Consider the following 21,674-nt stretch of genomic DNA (forward strand, 5'->3'; position numbering starts at 1 on the left):
TCCCAAATAACAGACTCAGAAGCTTAATGTCACTTATAAATGCTCAGCTGGTAGCTCAGGCTTATTAATAACTAGCTCTTACACTTAAATTAACCTATAATTCTTATCTATGTTTAGCCACATGGCTTGATACCTTTTCTCAGTGCGGAATTCTCATCTTGCTTCCTCTGCATCTGGCTGGTGACACCTGATTGTGACGTTCCTCTTCCCAGAATCCTCCTAGTCTGATCACCCCACCTATACTTTCTGCCTGGCTACTGGCCATTGTGTGTTTCATTAAACGAATTTGAGTGATAAATCTTTACAGTGTACAAAAGCATTATCCCACAGCCAAACAATCCTTGTTTATATTATCAAATGAATAGATAGACTGATATAGACATATGATGAAATATTAGTCAACATTTTAAAAGTAATTCTTCCTTTGAGTGAATTATACAAACACTAAGGACATCCTGTTAAGTAGCCAAAACCAGTTAAAGAAATATTTAAAATGATTAACATTGTGTGATTCTAGTTATTTGAGTTATCTATAAAAGTTAAGAAAGAGATACCCAGTTTATTTAGTTCCTGGAATCCATGTAAGAGTCAAATATATTCCACATGAAGACATAGGAATTAAGGAATCAAATCTTGCTTTCCATGGACTGTAGGTGGGAATGCATGTCTATTGGAAGCCTTCACATATTTATAGTATTTCATGGCTTATTTTGTTTGTGCGATGGGTAGGAATTCATTTCATATCAAACATATCAACATTTATTAGAAGCATGGCATCTATATTTAATAATATACACACACATTATATATGTATATGATTTTTTTTTCATTTGCAGTTTCAATTTTTGTCTTTACTTGGCAATTGAATATCATGTCTTCATGTGGAATATATGTGACTCTTACATGGGTCTCTTGGAACTCAAGAAGCTGGTTATCTCTTTCTTCAGCCATGTTTATGAATTTATGCAAGCTTTCACTACTCCTGTCTCATGAGATAAAACTTTTGAGAGTGCTGTGGTTCTCCAAATGACAAACATGGCTGATGATCATAAACTGCCCTCATCTGGATCCCAAAGTACATTGGCAAGTAGGTGGGATCTGGGTTCACATTATTTCTCCTTCTACAGTCTTATCTCAGGGTTAAATGACTTTTTTTTCTTCCATTTCTACAGGAACAAGAACCACTATGAAGCTGGGACACGGGTTTCTAGTTCTTCCTGCCTAACATACTCTTGAAGAAGATGCTTCTGAATTGCCTTTCTCCTGTGCAGCAAAGCCCTGCCAATCTTGAGAGCTGTTTTTCCTAGAGCAGGTCATTAAACTCCCAGGACATTTTGTGAAAGCTCCAAATCTTATCTTCACTTCTAAAGGGGTAATCTGGGGAGTGGGTACCCTATTAAAACATTTATACTTTCAGGAATACTTTGAAAATGTTACTTCTATTCCATCTTCTTGAAGGAGATATTTTGACATTTTTCATGTTATTTTAATCCTACAACTCTTAGGAGGCTTCTAAGGATACTCCTCCTGTCCTTTACTAACTGCCTTCAGAGTCTAGGCACACAGGTTAACTCATTACTTTGAGTGAATAAAGATGGAAATGGGCCTTTGGGTCAGTGTTCTGAAAGGGAAGGAAAAACACAGGTTCAGTGGATACCACTTGAAGCTGACCCATGTCACCTTCTAGATGGTTGGCATGACTTTAAAGTAAATCATCTCGGATTTGTACCTTATGAACTATTACAATTTCTTTACTGAACATTGATCTTGCAAAATTACAGTTTAATGTTATCTTGTTTCTGTGGTTGCCTATAGGTGCTGACTTGCCATTTTACCAACCTGTTGATATCCCTTCATTTGTGTGACTTTTAAATGAGATTGTCACTTTATTTGATCCACAATCAACTAAGAAATGATGGTCTCTGTGGAGATCTGTGAAAGCATTTCAATAAAGAACAAACTGAAGATGGTAGACACAGTGTACAGCACCTTTCAGTGGTAGTACACATACAAGAATTTCTGGAGACTGGGTTACTTCACTCAGGATGATATTTTCTAGTTCTATCCATTTGCTTGCAAGTTTTATGGTGTCATTATTTTTTTTTACTGCTGAGTAATGCTCCATTGTGTAGCTATACCGCATTTTCTTGATCCATTATTCAGTTGAGGGGCATCTAGGGGCATCTAGATTGTTTCTAGGTTCTGGCTATTATGAATAATGCTGCTTTGAACATAGTTGAGCATGTGTCCCTGTGGTATGATTGAGCATTCCTTGGGTATATGCCCAAGAGTGGTATAGCTGGGTCTTGAGGAAGATTGATTGCCAGTTTTCTGAGAAACTACCATACTGATTTCCAAAGTGGCTGTAAGGTTTGCACTCCCACCAACAGTGTACGAGTATTCCCCTTGCTCCACATCCTCTCCAACATAAGCAGTTGTCAGTGTTTTTGATCTTAGCCATTCTGACAGGTATAAGATAGTATCTCAGAGTCATTTTGATTTGCATTTCCCTGATGACTAAGGATGTTGATCAATACACAATGGAGTATTACTCAGCTGTAAAAAAATAATGAAATTTGTAGGCAAAAGGAAGGAACTAGAAAATGTCATCCTGAGTGAGGAAACCCAAACTCAGAAGGACAAACATGATATGTACTCACTCATAAGTGGATACTAGATGTAAAGCAAAGGATATCCAGACTATAACCCACAGCTCCAGAGAAGCTAGCAAACAAGGAGGACCCAAAGAGGGATGCATAGATTATCCTGGGAAGGGGAAATAGATGAGATCTCCATGAGTAAACTGGGAATGAGTGAGAGGGTCAGTGGAGGGTAGACGATGGGGGATGAGAACATAAGGATGGTCAAGATGAAACAGGGTTGGGTAGGGAGAGCAATGAAAGAGATATTATGATAGAGGGAGACATCATGCGGATATGATGAAACCGGGTGCTAGGGAAGTTCCCAGGAATCCACAATGATGACCGGTATAGACTACTAGCAATAGTGCAGAGGGTGCCTGAGCTGGCTTACCCTAGTAATCAGATCAGTGAATGCCCCAACTGTCATCATAGAGACTTTCTCCTGTAACTGATGGAAACAGAAGCAGAGATCCATTGTCAAACACAAGGCCGAGCTCCAGGAGTCTAGTTGAAGAGGGATTCTATAAACAGGGGCATCAAGATCATGATGGGGAAATCTACAGAGACAACCAAACCAAACTAATCAGAATTCATGAAATTTAGACCAATACCTGTGGTGCCTCCACGGGACTGGACTAGGCCCTCTGCATAGCAAGACAGTTGTGTAGCTTGATTTGCTTAAGGCCCCCTCCCCCCGCCCCCGCAGTAGGATCAGGATCCATCCCTGGTGAATGATCTGGCTTTTTGGAGCCCACTACCTATGGTGGGACACCTTGCACAGCCTTGAGGCTGGGAGAGGGGCTTGGACCTGCCTCTACTGAAGGTACCAGGCCCTTCTGACTCCCCATGGGAGGCCTTACATTCTTATAGGAGAGAATGGGAGATGGGTTTGGGGAGAGGAGGCTAAAGTGGTAGGAGGAGGGAAGAAGAGGGTCTGTGATTGGTATGTAAAATGAATAAAACAATTTTCTTAATTAAAAAAATGTTCTGGAGAAAATCATTCCTAATTTTGTAATCCCATCACTGCATCTTTCTGGTAAATGCATCTATCTTCTTACCGCATCTCCTGATGCCATTTTCCACTGACACAGTATTCCACTTCTTGCTTCCTCCCTCCCATTGTGAACTAAAGACCACCAGCTCTCCTGAAACTCCCCAGGCCTTCAGAATCAGATTGGGACTGTGGCAGCATCCATCCTTGTAAATGATTAGCTCCTGAGTTCTCAGCCTCTTCAGTTTGCAGGTGGCTATTGTTAGACTACACAGCCTGTTGGATGTAAACACATCTAATGAGTCATTTCTCTAATACATACTCATTTTCTTAGGTTTATTCTACAGAATACTAACTAATATAATGTGGACATTTTAATGGTGTTTGTAAGAAATTAGTAAGTTCATATACTCAATAAAAAAGATATATACAAGTATGTAGATAGGTTCTTCTTTGGGCCACCTGCTCACAAATAATGACACAGAAACTTGCTATTATTATGAAAGTCCAGCCTTAGCTTAGGTTAATCTCACTAGCTCTTAAAACTTAAATTAACCCATTTATATTAACAAACATTTTGCCTCATGGCTTTTTTTTAAACCTTTATTTCATTCTTTATATTTAATTCCCTCCATGTCTTTTTGGCATTGGACTGACATCCCCAGCCTCTCTTCTTCCCAGAGGCCTTTCTGTACCTGACATCCCACCTATACCTCCCGCCCAGTTATTAACCACTTAGCTCCTTATTAAACCAAACAGAAGGCACCTTGGCAAAGACAAAGCTTCACAGTGTACAAAAAGATTATTCCCAACATAAGAATTCTGTATTTCATTTTTCAATCCCTTGCCTTTTTTCATGGTACTGATACATCACTAATTCAATTTGAAGTAAATCAAATAATTCATGGGATTTTTTTGTCTTTTAAAATTTTGTGACAGTATTTTGTACTTAAGAGGAAAAAGATGGATTTTATTAAAGAACATAAAATGCCAAATGAAATTCTTACTTACCTACTTTCCTAGCTTGTCTTTTGTCAAATTGACACAAGCTAGCTAGAGTCATCTAGGAAAGAGGAATCTCAACTGAGAAATTGTTCTACACCCTAGTCTGTGGGGCATTTTCCTGATTAAAATTGGTATGGAATTATCAAGCCCACTCTGTGCAGTGACACTCATAGGAAGGTGGCCCTTCGTGATACAAGAAATTAGGCTGAGCAAACCAGTCATCAGCATTCCTACAGGCCTTCTGCTTCAGTTTTGGCCTCCAGGTTCCTGCGCTGAGTCCCTCTTTGCTTCCCCTAGTTTTGGCCATAAGACAAATAAATTCTTTCCTCCTTATATTGCTTTTGGTAAGGATGTTTTATCACACTAGTAATCAAATCAGAACACCTACGTCAGTCAAAATTATAAATTTTCTTTTCTGAATTTAATACTGAGACTCCCATAACTAATGAAGCAATTGTAAAGAGGCATAAGGAGTTCTGTGTAAGAATTGCAGGCACAGGAGTTTCCTTCCCTATGAGGGGTTTGCTTCTATCCACACATCTGAGGTCCTGGATGTTCCAAAAGCTTCAAGCACTCCCTATTTCTTTCAATTTGTTATTCATCCTCATTAAAATGAAAATACAAACTTTATGTATATCACAATTATGAACTAAGACAGTTAACAAAATATGCCAAATAGAAATTCTAACCATTCTCCTTCCCCCTAAGACGTAGTATTTTTTTAAGATGCACTAAGCTATAATAACATTCTGTACCTCATAAATGTAACAAAAGGTCTTTGAAGTGCATGCTCACTCACTAAGCGTCTAAAGCCATTAGAGCATACCAGACTTTATGTCCAGTCCAGTTGATTGTTGCAGAATTTTAAAAAGTTTTCTATGAGGCCCAGCCATCTCCTGGAAGTGCTGCATATGCTAAAATTTAACTGAAACATAAATGCTGAGCCTTACTAAGCTAAGTATTTGAAAGAAAACTATGTCATGTTCAACTTATTTTGAAATAGGAATCAAATGCAAATCAAAGAACACTATGTCATGTTCCATAAAACAAATAGCAAAAATATTCACACACATGCTATAAGGTGACATTTTTAAAGTGATATTCACTAATGTTTTCCAAGTTTTAATAAAAATGCCTCCAGCATAAATGTAGATGAAAGAGAGACAAAGGCAGATGCTTGTGTATCCTAGGCTGTTTTCCTTTTTTCTTAGGAGGATCACCTTGTAAGAATAATGCGGAGCTGCTCAAGAGGTTTGAATACAATTAACTTATTTTCCTAAGGTTGGAAGAAATGTTAATGCAATGAGTTAGGCATAATTCTTTATGAAATCTCTCACCTCAGCAGTTATGGTAGTAGTTTCAGGAGCTTTTAAAATGCCATGAATGATGTGTGCAACGCTCAGTGTAGTGTAGCAAGTGTATTAAACATACCCCTATGTTATACAGAGATAGAGTGGCATTTGATGAACAGAAAGCTTACCATTCATCCTCTGATGTGTTCCAATTCCAGTGAGCTATGGCATTGGCAGCCTGGAGACTTCCATTTAAGAGAATTGGTGACAGTCCAGGTGGCAGCTGGAGGTCAGCTCTTGTGGCTAATAACAAAGATAAAGTGTTAGAGCATGACATTTTAACAAATCGGCATAAAATGGTAAGGACTGAAGTGCCTGGCAGTGTTGCATATGCAGTAATAAATAATTAAGTCTGATTTGATGCTTTAGTAGCAGTCATGATTATATTTTCCCTGGAAACAATTCTTTCCCAGTGAGGAATGTCTCACAAATATTATTTTGCAGCACTAATATTTGCTCTACGAAAAAAGCATTTAAAACTCCAAACAAATGAGGCATTGTGCTCCATGCTTACAATTGTAACACTTGGGGAGCTGAGGCTGGGGAATCCCGAGTTTAAAGCTAGTCTGGGTTGTGTAATGAGAGTTTGTATTAATACAAATTGATAGACATTTTTACAAACAACCACAGCCAAAAACAATCACATTAGACTATGTTTTCAAAACTCTGTCTTTCTATGGGAATTCAACACTTATCTAATTAGGCTACACTCCCCACTTTTTTCACATTTAATTTCTTAAAATTTTCTATTCCAACACATTACAATTACATGCATGCTTCTCGGCTTCCAATTACAATGTCAAAGTACCTGAGATCAAGAACTTACTAGGCCCTCTGGATATGAAAGATGGTTGTTTGGTTGGAACTGTTTGGCGGGCACCCAGGCAGGGGGATCGGGATCTGTCCCTGGTCTATGGACTGGCTTCTCGAACCTGGTGCCTGTGGTGTGACACCTTGCACAGCCTTGGTGCAGTTGGAAGGGGCTCGGACCTGCCTAGGCTCAGTGTGCTGGGCTCTGCTGATTTGAGGGATGTGGGGATGTGAGGTGGCTTGGGAAAGAGGGCTAGGGGTGGGAGGAGGGAGGAGGAAGGAGGGGGGATCTGTGGATAATATGTGGAGTGAGTAGGAAAATTCTTAATAAAGAAAAAAGAAAGAAAACACAAAAGAACTTACAAGGAGGAAATATTTTATTTAACTCCTACTTTTAAGATTTGGGGACATAGATATGCCATCCTATTTTCTGTAAAGTAGAGAACTGGGGTGGGCAATATGTTGCAGAACAAAGCTGCTCACCTCATAATCTGTGCATATGCAAATATCCATGTAACAACAGTTCATGAAAAGAAGATGCCATGAATTTTAAAGAGAATAAGGAGGGGTATATGGGGGAGTTTGGAGGGAAGAATGAGAGAGTGGAAATGATGTAGTTATATTACAATCTCAAAAAAATAATAATTAAAAAAAGACAAAAGTGACCAGAGAGGAAGCAACAGAAGAGAATTCACCCTTCAAGACACTCCCTTACCAATCCACTTGTTGTTATCATGTCTCACGTTCTAAAATTCCTGCATCTTCAATAGCCCAATAAATTAGGAAACTATGAATTAAGCAATCCATGAAGTCGAGATTACAATTACAATTACTTCCCATTGGCCCTACTTCTGAACAGCACTACATTGAAACCAAGCTATGAACACATACAAGATCAAACGAGAATATATTTCCTGCTTCTGGTACAGTACCATAAAATGTAGAAAACTGCTTTAGCTAGCAGATTCATTGGAAGACAATCTCATGATCTACAGCTGCTAATGAGCATGAAAGCAGGTTGAGAAAAGAAGCAATGTCACATGTACCAATAATGCAGCATTGCTCCGACACGATCGGCAGGCCACGTAAAATGTGTGATCTTGAAGCAGACTTAAGAAATCTGAAGTTAACATAAGTGAGCTGAGGTGAGAGATGCTTACCAACACATAATCTCTGCATCAGAGACATGAGGTATAGAGGATCACCCCATGAGACCAGAGGCATTGCAGAAACAATGCACCTAGTATCATACTTAACTCTATCTGAAAGAGGGGCATTGCTAGATTGTTATGGACTGTTTATATGAATTTAAACTTCATTTTGAGATGAGTATAGTAACAGAAGCCTATGAACACAGTTCTTAGGGTTGAAGGTGTGGCTATATAATGAGACTCTACCTCAAAGCTTGAAAAAACACACTCTACCCCATTAAATACAAAAATTTTAAAACAATAAAAATAATTAATAAATATGTAAGTATTAATCCATTTATTCAGACAATAAATATAAGCATTTGCATCATTGACCTATGGATAATTCTCCAAATATTACACCAAGCGTACTCATACTGCTCTTCAATGACGAAGAGCAATATAAGAAATAAAAACAAAAATAGAATTCATGCAAATAAGCATAAATGAGTTTAGAAGGAGGTACAAAGGACTCAAATCTCAGGAAGAGCCACGGCCATCAGTACCATGCAGGAGATGCCCTGACCTAGATCTAAAAACAATGCTGTCAGTACAGCTAGGAAGCAAAATATATGCTTTAGTTAGCATAAACGTGTTTGATGATTGCTTATAAAGCAGTCTTTACTGTTTCATTGTCTCTCTTCACTTTATGCTTTGTTCAAATTGTCTCATCAATTACCAGAAAATACCAATAGCACAAACTCACAATCATGGTGTCTTTTTTTTTTTTTACACAATCATGGTGTCTTTTTTTTTTTTTTACATTTGAAGGTGTTTAGCTCCTCTTTCTCTGCTCTGCTATTTCCCTGTGAATTAATATTTTAACCACAGGATGAAAATGTTTTCCTTCTCAGACCAAGACTCATTCAGATTAGCATGTGTACTTTTTCTGACTTGTACTTGTCCTGATGCCATGCTGTGGTGTTCTCTTAAATCACCTTGCTTTGTCAGGTACACTGTAACAGAGGTAGAAAATTATGTTGATGCTCTTAAAGTCCCAGAAACCCTCAGTTTCTTGTATTCTGTTCAGTCTTTCCCTTGGATTTTGAATACACTTTGTCACATTGTGAGCTTTTTCTTTAAAAGGTTGCCAAATTATAATCTTGCCAGGCTTTGTGATGTCTGCATCTATTCTTGCCTTCAAAGAATCATTACTTTTCTTTGCAGCATGACTTTATTGTTATAATTTAATATCGGTCTCTCACATCCCTCACTGCCACCAATTTATCTTACTGGCCTGAAGCTGCATCCCAGCTTGTCAGGGTCACGTACTAAACATTTGCTGGGTGAATAAGCATCACTTTAGATAACAATATTTCATCTTCACAGGTCCAGTTTTCTATTTAGCCAAGTATCCCAGGCAGAGATACGTTGTATGCCCCTTATATCTGCTTTGTGCATAACTGGAGTCAGAGAAGCTTATGCCTGCTCAGCATAGCATTGCATTAGAGATAACATTTGTTGTTGAGCCAGGATTACTCAGATACCTGTATTGGTAAACCCTTTACAACAAGTAAGACGTATTTCTTCAGAGGGCTCTTTTTTTAATAGGATTTCAGACAGCTTTGGGGAGCAGCTTAAATAAATTGCTTTTAAACATGTGTGCCATATCATATAAATGTGGTTATGAATCAATATCCACTGTGTGCTTCAAAATGCACCCTCACCATATAATAGAATTAATCCTGGATTAAAAATGAAAAATCCTTTCCTGGTCTTCCCTCCAACCCACTTCCCCTTCACTTTTAGAAAATATGAGCTTTTCAGATGACATATGACTAGAAGAATCCATTATGAGCATCTACTATTTTGCCTGCTCTGAAGTAATTTGGTTCTGCATTAATAACTCTCACTTCACAATTTCTCATATGCTCAGTTTAAAAGCCTATGTTCTTAAATGAGATTGCTTATTTTATGAAGGAATGTTTGATGGCCCAAACTTTCTGTGTTCTATCATGTGCAATAAAAGCTTGGCACGGGACAGAACTCTTGAGAGTTTTGGCATGTTTATCCTCAGTGGTTCATCTTGCTTCCTCAATTCTTCAGCATTAGTAGTAAAGATGTTTTTGAAATGATGAGTTTGTGAACAGGTACCCATTGAGATTCCGATGCACTGAAGACACAGCAGAAAGATCAGCAATTATAATAAATAATTGTAATTTGCTGAAATGAGCTCTGTATCAAAGTAAAAATTATATATGTATTTGTAACAGAAAAGAGAAAAGAAACTTCAAGTCAGACAAGATATTTAACAGTGGCGATAAGTTGTTTGTGTTTTTAGAAATGACATCCCTGCTTTCAGACAGTGGATGAAAGAAAACTTAGAATGATTCAGGAAGAACACTGCAGAAGCCCAAACTAACAAAGAAATTTACAAACCCGTGAAAGGAAGAATGTCCTTTCTCTAAGGAATCCCCTGGCAGACAAGATAGCCTGACAAGCAGATGACAAACCCTTGACCGACAAAGTGGAATGAAAGAAAGGAGTCTTACAATTTATCCTCAAATCTCTGCATGTGCAGTGTCAAGTCCCTATAGTACATATCCCCATGAACACAAAGTAAATAAATGGAAAAGAAGTTTAAAAAAACACTAAAACATATTTGTTACCTATAGAATACAGAGATTATGAAAATGAAACAAGAAAAACATGAAAGCATGTCATGTATGCATTTTTTATTTTATTGATTTTATGGAGTATCATGTCTAATACATTCAACTGGTGTGGCAAAATGAGGACCCCTAAACTATCACTGGGCTATGAGATGGCAAGGGAGGATCAGAATTCAGACAAAGCTAGACTGTTGGGTCTGTAAATGCTACGGTCACAATGCAAGCAGGAAACAATATTAATTTGCACTAATGCATATACAATGACATGTAAATGCCTCCCCATAGTGGTCAGTGCCAAGCTGTCTGTGTTTGTTGTTTTTTATAATAGGAATTTGAGAGAGATGTGGAGTCAGCTATCCTGATCTAGTCACTTCCATCTTCAGCACTACACTAGACATTACTGAGACACAATGAATAATAAAAGACAGACATTAAAGGCATGTAGCAGATGATAGAAGGGGAAAAGGTGCATGTAGCTGAACTTTAGAGATTGGGGAATTGGAACCGTCAGTATTTTATGGCTTATATTTTATTCTCAGATGGCGTTTCTCTAACAAAATGCTCACTAAAACAACTACTTAGAAATACATACACGTGTTGTGTTTCAACTGAAATCCCCCCAAGCCGGAGTAGCTTAGCATACAGCTGCCTACAAAGGTTGGAGAATTCAGTAAATGAGAGTAGTTGAAGACTGGATAAATGAAGTGAGTAACAACTCAGTAATTCATTGTAGACCATACTGCCCAAACTAGCCCAGCCCTAGTTACTAAACATAGTAGGTTCAAAGCAGTTTTCTTTTCATTAGGACTTTGCCATTAACAAATTTACTTTCTGAAACATTAAGATTAGAACATGCTGTATTGTGTTTCTAATTCAGTTGAATAAATCCTTCTATTTTGAACTAACATTCCGGTGAAGACATTAGTACATTGCATGTTAGAAATGAATGAATGTTGGTTGGTTGTTTTTTTTGTTGTTGTTGTTTTTTGTTGTTGTTGTTTTTTTTTTTTTTTTTTGTTTTGTTTTTTTTTTTTTCAAGACAGGATCTCACTCTGCAGCTTTCTCTGTCCGGGAAATCACTATGTAGACAGGACTGGCCTCAAACTCAAAAAGATCACTCTGTGCCTCTGGAATGCTGGGATTAACAGCATGTACCTCTACATCCAGTAGAGGCTAATTTTTTTTTTGAGGAAAATGTAATTCAATATTTTATTATTATTTATTTATTTTACGTCCCTGCCAAACTTTCTCCTCTCTCCTGTGCTCCCATTTCCACCTCCACACCCCTCTGTTCACACCCCTCTGTTCACACCCCTAATCCATTCCACTTTCACTTCTGTTCAGGACAGGGCAGGTCTCCCAAGGATATAGACATAACATGGCATATCAAATTACAGTAAGACTAAGCATATGCCCATGTATTAAGGCTGAGCAAGGCAACCCAGTATGAGAATTACGGTCCCAAGAGCATGTAAAAGAGTCAGAGACAGCCCTATTCCCACTGTTTGGAGTCCTATAAGAGGACCAAGCTACATAACTGTAACATACACACAGAATGCCTAGGTCAGATCCATGCAGGCACCCTGGTTGTGGATTCAGAGCCTAGGTTTGCTGATTTTGTGAGTTTTCTTGTGGTGCCCTTCACTCCTCTGACTCCTCCAATCCTTTCTCCCTTATAGAGGAATTGCTAAACAGTCTTATTAAATAAAAAACTCAGAGCCAGAAATTAGGGTTAAAGCCTGAGAGAGATCAGAGGAATAGGAAAAGCCACAGCTAATCTCACCTCACCAACTCCATTGCTTCCAAAGCAAACTACTTCCTATATACCCACACCTATATGCTTTTCTGTTCTGTTCTCTCATTTGCTCTCTCAGCCCAGCTATATCACTTCCTCTTCCTGCCTAGCTCTATCACTTCCTGTTTGTCTGTACAGACTTCCAGTCCTCTATGGTTGGTGCTGGGATTAAAGGCATGTGTCACCATACCTGGATCTATTCCCCAGTGTGGCCTTGAACTCACAGAGATCCAGAGAGATCCCTGACTCCCAAGTGATTAAAGGCATGTGCTACCATTGCTGGACTTCTATATAGTGGCTGGATTTTTCCTCTGATCTCCAGGCAAGTTTTATTGGGAGACACCATATATTGGAGGACACAATACATCACCACACTCCCTATCTTCTGCAGGATTCCCCAAGCTCTGCCTAATGTTTGGCTATGAGTCTGTATGTGTTTTCATGAGTTGTTGGTTGGAGCCTCTCTGATGGCATTTGGGTTAGGCACCAATCTATTTGTTTAGCAGAACATCATTAGGCACCATTACATTGACATTTCATTTCCTCAAGTTGTGTTTGGTTCAATTCTAGGTCTCTGGGTCATCCAGCCTGTGGGTCTTGGTGCTCCAGGCAGTGTCGGGGTGGGCTTACTTTCCTACCATGTATTTCAGGCTAGATCAGTCATTGGTTGGCCACTCCCTCAATCTCTAGGCACCCTTACCCTGGCACATCCCGTAGGCAAGACAGATTATAGGTCAAATGTTATGTGACTGGTTGGTTTCACAGTCCCTCCATCTTGCCTAGTCATAGGAAATGGGCAGTTCAGCCTACATATCTGCTATTGCTAGGTGTCTTGGCTGAGGGCATCATTGTAGATTCCTGAGAGATACACTTGTAACAAGTTTTTACTTGACCCCAAAATGCTCCCCCATTTCGAGTAATCTCTCTCAGTATTCTCCCCGCCTGTCCTCCCTTCAACCCGATCACTCAGATTCCTATCCCCACCCACTCTTAGTTCACTCCGAAAATCTCTTCTATTTCCCCTTCCCAGCGAGGTCTGGGCAACCTCTCATAAACCCTTCTTGTTACCTAGTCCCCCTGGGTCTGTGGATTGTCACATAGCTATCCTTTATTTTATAGCTAATATTCACTTACGAGTGAGTACATACCATGTTTGTCTTTCTGAGTCTGGGTTACCTCATTCAGGGTAATTTTTTTTCCTAGTTTCATCCATTTGCCTTCAAATTTCATGTCATTGTTTTTAACACCTGAGTCATGCTCCATTGTGTAAATGTACCACATTTTCTTTATCCATTCATCAGTTGAGGGGAATCTAGGTTGTTTCCAGGTTCTGGCTATTACAAATAAAGCTGCTATAAACATAATTGAGCAGATGTCCTTGTGTGATTAAGCATCCTTTGGATATATGGCTAAGAGTGGTATAGGTGGGTCTTGTGATAGATTGATTACCAGTTTTCTGACAAATCACCCATATTGGTTTCCAAAGTGGCAATGGAAGTTTTCACTCCCACCACCAATAGAGGCATGTTCCCTTTGCACCACATCCTCTCCAGCATGATCTGTCACTTACATTTTTGATCTTAGCCATTCTGACTGGTATAAGATGGAATCTTAGAGCTGTTTTGATTTTCATTTCCCTGATGGGAAATGAAATATAATGATGTTGAACATTTCTTTAAGTGTCTCTCAGTCAATTGCATTTCTTCTGTTAAGAATTCTGTTTAGATCTATACCCGATTTTTAATTTTATTATTTGGTTTGGTGATGTGTAGTTTCTTGAGTTCTTTATAAATTTTTGAAGTCAGCCCTCCGTCAGATATGGAGTTGGTGAAGATCTTTTTCCCATTCTGTAGGCTGCCATTTAGTCCTCTCGATGCTGTCCTTTGTTTTATCCATCCACATTGGAATGTCTGTCGGTGTTGTCCTTTTTCAGCTCACATTTGGGCTGTCATGTTGATGAGAATTTATGGATGTAGTCTCTGATATTACTAGGAGATGCTATCGAAAAGCAAACTCCCAGATCCTCTGACTTTTACAACCTTTCTGTCCCCTCCTCTGCAATGTTCCCTGAGTCTTAGGTACAGGAATGTTTTGTAAATGTATCCGTTAAGAATGGTCTCCATGCCCCTGCATTTTGATTGGTGGTGGTTTTACATAATCATCTCAGTTAGTTTTAAAGAAAAGTTTCCTTCATGAGGGGGTGAAGACTGCCCTTCCCTGTGATTATATCGGCAAATGTTTATAGATTGTGATGAGGATTATGCTGGCTCTGTAAACTAGTTGCTGAAGATCCTCTTTCAATAACCATTACTTTACTATCACTGAGTACTGAGTAGTTAGCTAGGTGGGTGGTTTTATTGGTCTGTTTCCTTTTCACAAAATCACAGATTTTCCAACAAACAATGCATTGGGAGCATTTTTCCACACTAATAATAATATTTCTCTGTCAATGTCTATATTTCAAATTTTTAAGGGCTTTATTGAGATGCTAACTGTAATTATGTGAATTTAAAAGAGTAGGATGTTTTCTTCCCCTATTGCTTCCTTCTCTTTCGCTTCTTTCTTAGTCATAGGTTTCTACATCAGTCCAGCAAACTCTTAGCTTTTCAAGTGGGTCTTCTAGAACCTCATCCATTTCATCCTCTTTCTCTCCATGGGTGAAAATACGTGACAAATCTGATGCAGCTTTGTTGATTTATGATGTAATCATCCTTTTAAAGTTATTTGATGTCATACACTATCTCTTTGAATGTCTACTTCCCGATGAATTCATGTACACCATGATAGCACAAATGCAAAGTGCAAGCAAAGTTCTTGGTGCAGGCATGAACTGCAGTCCTTCCCAATTTGCCTTGATGTCTTCTTTAATAACAGTCTTGATAAATATCCTTCAGTTGGCACCCAAGCTGTTTTAATTACTTGATTAGTTGGTATGAACACATTTATATGAGGCGACACTTTGATATTAGTATATAGATTACTGGTAAGAAGAGGTTATAAGAGACTTTACCAGCAACAAGCACAGTATTGAATGGTAAGCTGATCTTGAACCAGGACTACTCAACTTCACTGGCTTAGAAGACTTGGAGAACATCTTAGCAGAACTGAATCATTGATTTCTTGCTGGATGGGATAGAAGAAAGGAATTATGAAACAGAGCCACTGGGGCCAGCCTTGTATCAGGAATACCCCTGAATGAAGGCCAAGTACAGAGGGCATTGCATAAAGCTGTGAAGTTGAGGCCAGGCAGGGGTGGTGCACGCCTTTAATCCCAGCACTCAGGAGGCAGAGCCAGGCGGATAATCTGTGAGGTCGAGGCCACCTTGGGCTACCGAATGAGTCCCAGGAAAGGCACAAAGCTACACAGAGAAACCCTGTCTCAGAAAAAAAAAAAGCTGTGAAGTTGAAATTTGGATTGCCTTGGAGAACCCAAGATGTTAGAGATGCCAGAGTCATGGGATACCTGCCAAGGACAGCTGCTAACAGGGAGGGGAGCCAGAGGAAAAAAGTGTGTTGCAGTCAACAAAGACGAAAAGAGTTGGAGATCTGAAGAGCATTTTGTCATAAGACATGGAAATACAGAACTTGGAGTTTGGCCAGCTGTTTTTCAGTGTTGCTTTGGTCCAGTATTTCCTCACTATGCTCCCTTCCCTATATTTTGGAATGGTAATATATATCCTATGCCATTATATGTTGGTAGTATGTGATCTGTTTTATGATATTAATTTTATAGGGGATTACAGTTAAGAGACTGCATGAATCTCACAGGAGATTTTAACTTTGGATTTAAAACATTATTGAGACTGTGATAGACTATGGGAACTTTTGAAGTTGGACTAAATGTATATTGTATTATGATATTTTTACAAGCCACGGAAGCCAAGATATGGAATGTAGTAGTTTGCATGTAGTTGACCCCCAGAAGCTCATTGGAAGTTGTACTATTAGGAGGTGTGATGTTGTTGGAGTAAGTGTTGCCTTGTTGGACGAAGTCTGTCACTGTGGAAGTGGGCTTTGAGGTCTCATATATGTTCAAGCCATGCTCAGTGTCTCACACCACTTCCTGTTGCCTGCCAGTCAAGATGTGGCTACTTTTCCAGCACCATGTCTACATGCATGCCACCTCTTCCTACCATGATGATAATGGACTAAACTGAAAATGTAAGCCACCCCAATTAAATCTTTTTCCCTTATAAAAGTTGCTGTGGTCATGGTATCTCTTCTCAGCAATTGAAACCCAAACTATGACTGGTAAAAAGTGAGAGGAAAATATATTTAAATAAAATAAAATTAAAATTAATAGTAAGATAATTTTTTTAAAAAAAGTAAAATCCCTGACATTGAATTATGATACAAGGGACCTCCAAAGATTCTGTTGAGTTTGTTTTCTTTTGGCCATTTACTTCTTGTGAAGGAGTCTACCCTATAGAGTATTTTCCTCAATAAGACTCCCTTTGAGAAAATTAAATTTTCAGGAGATTGCTTAGGGATTAGGGAAGAGTTTATGTGTCCACTTATCTTTTTAGTTTTTGTTTGTTTGTTTGTTTTTGTTTTTTTCCTGAGACATGGTTTCTCTGTGTAGTTTTGATGCCTGTCCTGGATCTTGCTCTTTAGACCAAGCTGAACTTGAACTCACAGAGATCTGCCTGCCTCTGCCTCCAGAGTGCTGGGATTAAATGCGTGTGTCACCACCACCCAGCTCCTTTTAGGTTTATGATGCCATCTGTTGCAGTCCCATGCAGGCCCCGTGTGTCCTGCCTCAGTCTTTGATTTAGAGGGCTTTGATTTTTTGGTGTCCTCTATCTTCTCCAATATCCAATTTGACCTGCAGGCAATTCTAGGAGACAAAACCCATATTGAAAACTGCTTGGGTTACCAAGAACCTGAGATTAAGACTAGAGTTAAGGAAAAACAATACACTACTCTTAAAAAGTAAACTTGAAATCAATGACTCCTAATGACATTGTGCTATACTCATAGATAAGTGCTTTGTTCATCCATTATCAGAAAAGCTTCTTTCTACAGCAATCTGGAGCAAATATATAGACCCACAGCCAGATATTACACAGAAAATGAGAGACATTTGAACACCCAGCCTTAAATAGGATGCCTCCATCAAATTCTTCTTTTTATTGTCCAGGAAGCCTTATGGAAGAAGAGGTAGAAAGGAGATTGATCTCTTCAAACATATCTGTCCAGAATGAATTTCAGAACCCAGATCTGGGAGTGGGATTAGAAAATAAATGGCATCTTCTTGCTGTGGGATGGTCTGTATGTCAAATGTGTTGTTGATTGGTCAATAAATAAATCACTGATTGGTCATTGGCTAGGCAGGAAGTATAGGCGGGACAAGGAAAAGAATTCTGGGAAGTGGAAGGCTGAGAGAGAGACACTGCCAGCCGCCATCAGGACAAGGAAGATGTAAGGTACCAGTAAGCCATGAGCCATGTGGCAAAGTAAAGATTAATAGAAATGGGCTAAATATAAGAGTAAGAGCTAGACAATAACAGGCCTGAGCTAATGGCCAAGCAGTTTAAATAATGTAAGAGTCTGTGTGTTTATTTTATAAGTGGGCTCTGGGACTGGCGGGACTTGGTGGCGGGAGCTGGAGAGAAATTCTCCAGCCTGAGAGAGATTTGCCCTGACCGTGGGCCAGGCAGGAAAACTCTAGCTACATCTTCTCTTCTCACTTTGGACACCATAGCTCTATGCTTCTGAATTTAGAGGAAAGTTAACTTCTATCTTCTTTGCTGCAAACACTTGGAGTAGAGTTCCTATAATATCCAACTGAAGGTAACATGATGGTTACTTGAATTAGATCCAAATTCCTGAGACATTGTCTATATTTAGGTATGTGTTGTATATATTCACAAAGGTATAAATTTTGATTTTCTATGTCTTTAAGTCAATTACCACCAAACTCAATTTTGTGATGGCTAGTTTTATGTTAATTTAACACAATCTGGAGTTATCTGAAAGGAAGGAACTCAAGTGAGAAAATACCTCCATAAGATCTGGCTGCCAGGCAATTTTTTTAAATAGTAATTAATGTGGGAGGACCTAGCCCATCTTGGGTGATGCCATTCCTAGTCTGGTGGTACTGGATCCTATAAGAAAACTAGCAGAGCAAATTATGATTAGCAAACTAATATACAGCACCCTCTATGGCCTCTGTGTCAACTCCTGGCTCCAGGTACCTGCCATGTTTAAGTTATTTTGAATTCCTTCAATGATGAATTAAAATGTAGAATGTTAAGTCAAATACACCCATTCTTTCCCAAGTTCTTTTGGTCATAGTATTTTATTACAGCAATAGAAACCCTAAGTAAGAGAGTTTGCATTTATAAATTTCAACAATTAAGTGGTTGTTTTTCCAGAGAATAAATCTTCCAACATGCTCACATAATCACCAAAGGCAAGCTTCCTTCTTCTCTAAATTTAGATATTAAGTAGGGACATTGAACATATAAATACCTGAAAAATACATTCTTTCCTACTATATATATCATGACTAGATAGTTACATGTATCTCCCAGAGAATTATCTTCTATACATTGTTGTATAATATTCATAGGCTTCAGTAAATTTATCTATACATTAGCATATTCAAAAATTGTGATTGCATACCATTATACCACTAGGAAAATTATGGAAGCAGGGGATAAAATGACAAAGTCTCATAAAATTGAGACATTAAAATTCTTGACAGATGTTTTATTATCTGTTAGGACTTAGATATTCAGAGGCACTGAAATACTTCCTGAAAGATGAAGTTTCTATATTTCTTTTATATAATAAATAATCTCATATAAAAGGCAAGTTTATAAAATTACCAATGAATTAAATAAAAGCTACAATAATCAATGATTTTTTATCTTTCATTAATTTTCAACTTTAAAAAATACTATAATATGATACACTTGGTAGCAAACAAAATGTTTCATCATTAAAAGTAAAAATGATGTTAGTATTTTCTCCAAAGTTATAACAAATATAAAAATAAATCTTATAAATGATACAAACTTCATAGTCCATATGGTTGTGCAAATACTTTGTTTTATACTAATAGGTAGATATGATTATGTAATGCTTTTAAAGTGTTTATCATCTTTTATATAATAAAGTAAACACATTCATCAAATGGAGATAAAATATTAAGTTATGTGAACTGAAGGCTATAATGTCTGTGTATTGGGGAATATTTACCAGAAGAATAACCATTTATACAATGAACTATAAACTAACCTGGGCTACTGGGAAGATAAAAATTCCACAACCAATGATTTAGGTATAGATGTCTATAGGTCAAATGGCATGGTGGAGCTTGAAAGGATAAATAAAAAGAGACCTTCAATAACTTCACTTCGGTTACACTAAAGTTAGTTGTCTAAGGGCAGCAGAAGGTATGGCAAAATTAAATTTATAATGTACTGTGTATGATGAAGTAATGCCATTCCTCTTCTAAGTTAATGATTACATATTGAGAAACTCTAAGAGGAAACAAAACAACAAAGAGACCTTTCTTAACAGAACTCTACAACTCCCATATGGGAAATTTGTAAGGATATTCTGAAATACAAATGAAATGTTGTTGGGGAAATTACCAACCATGCATGGAAAGACAAAGTCAGCCTTGTCCAAGAATTTTCATTACTGCAAAACTATGTCAGAAGATCTATCGCATTAGTATAGAAAAATTAAGCCTGAAGGTCATTTTCATTCACTTTCTCTTCTGATTGTAATAGAAACTCAAACATCTAGGGTAGGACCAGATAAAAATTCACAAGTGTACTTTGTAAATAACATAACTTCTTAGCAATGGTGACAAACTACTGTTTAAACAGTGCTACCATCCTCTGTCACATTTCAGACATTCCATTTATACTAAATGAATGGACTGAGAGTTATTGTAGGAAGCCTAAATTTTGAGTTTCCACTCATATTTTTTATAACTATGTGATAGATATAATTGATGTAATCACTGTTTCTATTTCTTTGAACAGTAAAAACAATATAGTATATGGAAGTACTGGCTTCAGAGGCAAAAAATACAAGCATTCAAGAGAACAAAATATTTTTTATATAAGGCAAATCCATGATTTGTTCCTATTCCCAGACAAAAATATAACAATGTAACAGGAACAGTAATAAATGTTTGAGTTTCTCAACATTAATGTGCTCCAATAATATTGTCATTAATCCTACTTGGTAGCTTCTTGCTTTGAAGAGTTACGATATCATTCAGTGACTGCAGTTTACAGCTCTAGTACTGAAAACAGAAAAATTGCTTTATAATTCTTCCAAATTTAAATATTTAACATAAAACCACACTTAGACCATTGCTCCAGAATATTACCAAAATTTATGTTTGGAGAAGATGGAAAGCACAGAAGAAATAAAGTGGTAAATGAGTCCTTTTTTGATTATTTATACATGAATAAATGACAGTTTCTGTGTTTTTAGTGCTATTCCCTTCCTATTTCAAACAACACAATCAGTTCTCATTCCTTTACACTAGCAGTAATCCTCAAAAATATATGAAATCTTGATTTTCTTTAAGAATGGTAAGAAGAAATCACTGGGTCTAAAGTGCAGTGTGCTGAGCCAGGATCAGAAGCTACTTGGTGTTATTTGAGTATAAAATATGCAAAGATAATTACTAGAAGAAAGAATGACAAAAAAGGGGCAGATTCTGTATCCATGCTTCTGCCAACGAAAGAGAAGAAGAATGACGTGGCTGGCCAGATTTGTCTTTCAATTAGTTTTCTCTGGTTCTATAAAAACATGGACCCCCAGAATCAAGACTAAAGTCGAGCACATTCTGGTATAAATCTGAACTCAGACAGGGCTAAGGGGAGATGAAGAGGTGGGTGCAGTCCATGGAAGGAATTTTGCTGACAAGAGTCCAGAGAATGTAGGAATTCTACTTACCTGCTGCTCTTCTCTGGATTCCATATCAATAGCAAGAAGGATTCAAAGGCCTCAAATTGCTTGTCCTCATTAGAAGAAATAGTCTCTCCTTATGTGACAAAAAAAATCCTTCCTAGTCTCTTTAGTCTCATTTGTAACAAACACAAGATGTCTATATCTAATATTAGAATTTTTTTATCAAAATGTGTATTTTCCTTCTGAAATCTCTTCTACATCCCATGTTCCCTTGTATTACACTAAACATCCTTTAAATTAAGTGCTCTTCAGTTTCTGTTATATGTTAATAAAGTAAAGTAAAGTTAGAAAATATTCTAAGTTAGAAATACATTTAGGTCAGATAAAATGC

General features: G+C 37.8%; 1 long non-coding RNA gene across 1 annotated transcript in view; it reads right to left on the bottom strand.

Moving 5' to 3' along the window:
* The window catches only part of LOC131912656 (uncharacterized), a 30,058-nt gene extending 8,645 nt beyond the window's left edge, over positions 1–21,413 (bottom strand). The window contains exons 1-3 of the long non-coding RNA XR_009379666.1: positions 21,329–21,413; positions 6,119–6,233; positions 3,701–3,909 (exon numbers count right to left, since the gene is read on the bottom strand). This is a non-coding gene — a long non-coding RNA (uncharacterized LOC131912656). The remainder of the gene's footprint in view (positions 1–3,700; positions 3,910–6,118; positions 6,234–21,328) is intronic.
* Positions 21,414–21,674: the final 261 nt, after the last annotated feature.

This window comes from Peromyscus eremicus, chromosome 6, assembly GCF_949786415.1.
Source record: "Peromyscus eremicus chromosome 6, PerEre_H2_v1, whole genome shotgun sequence".
Lineage (NCBI taxonomy): Eukaryota > Metazoa > Chordata > Mammalia > Rodentia > Cricetidae > Peromyscus > Peromyscus eremicus.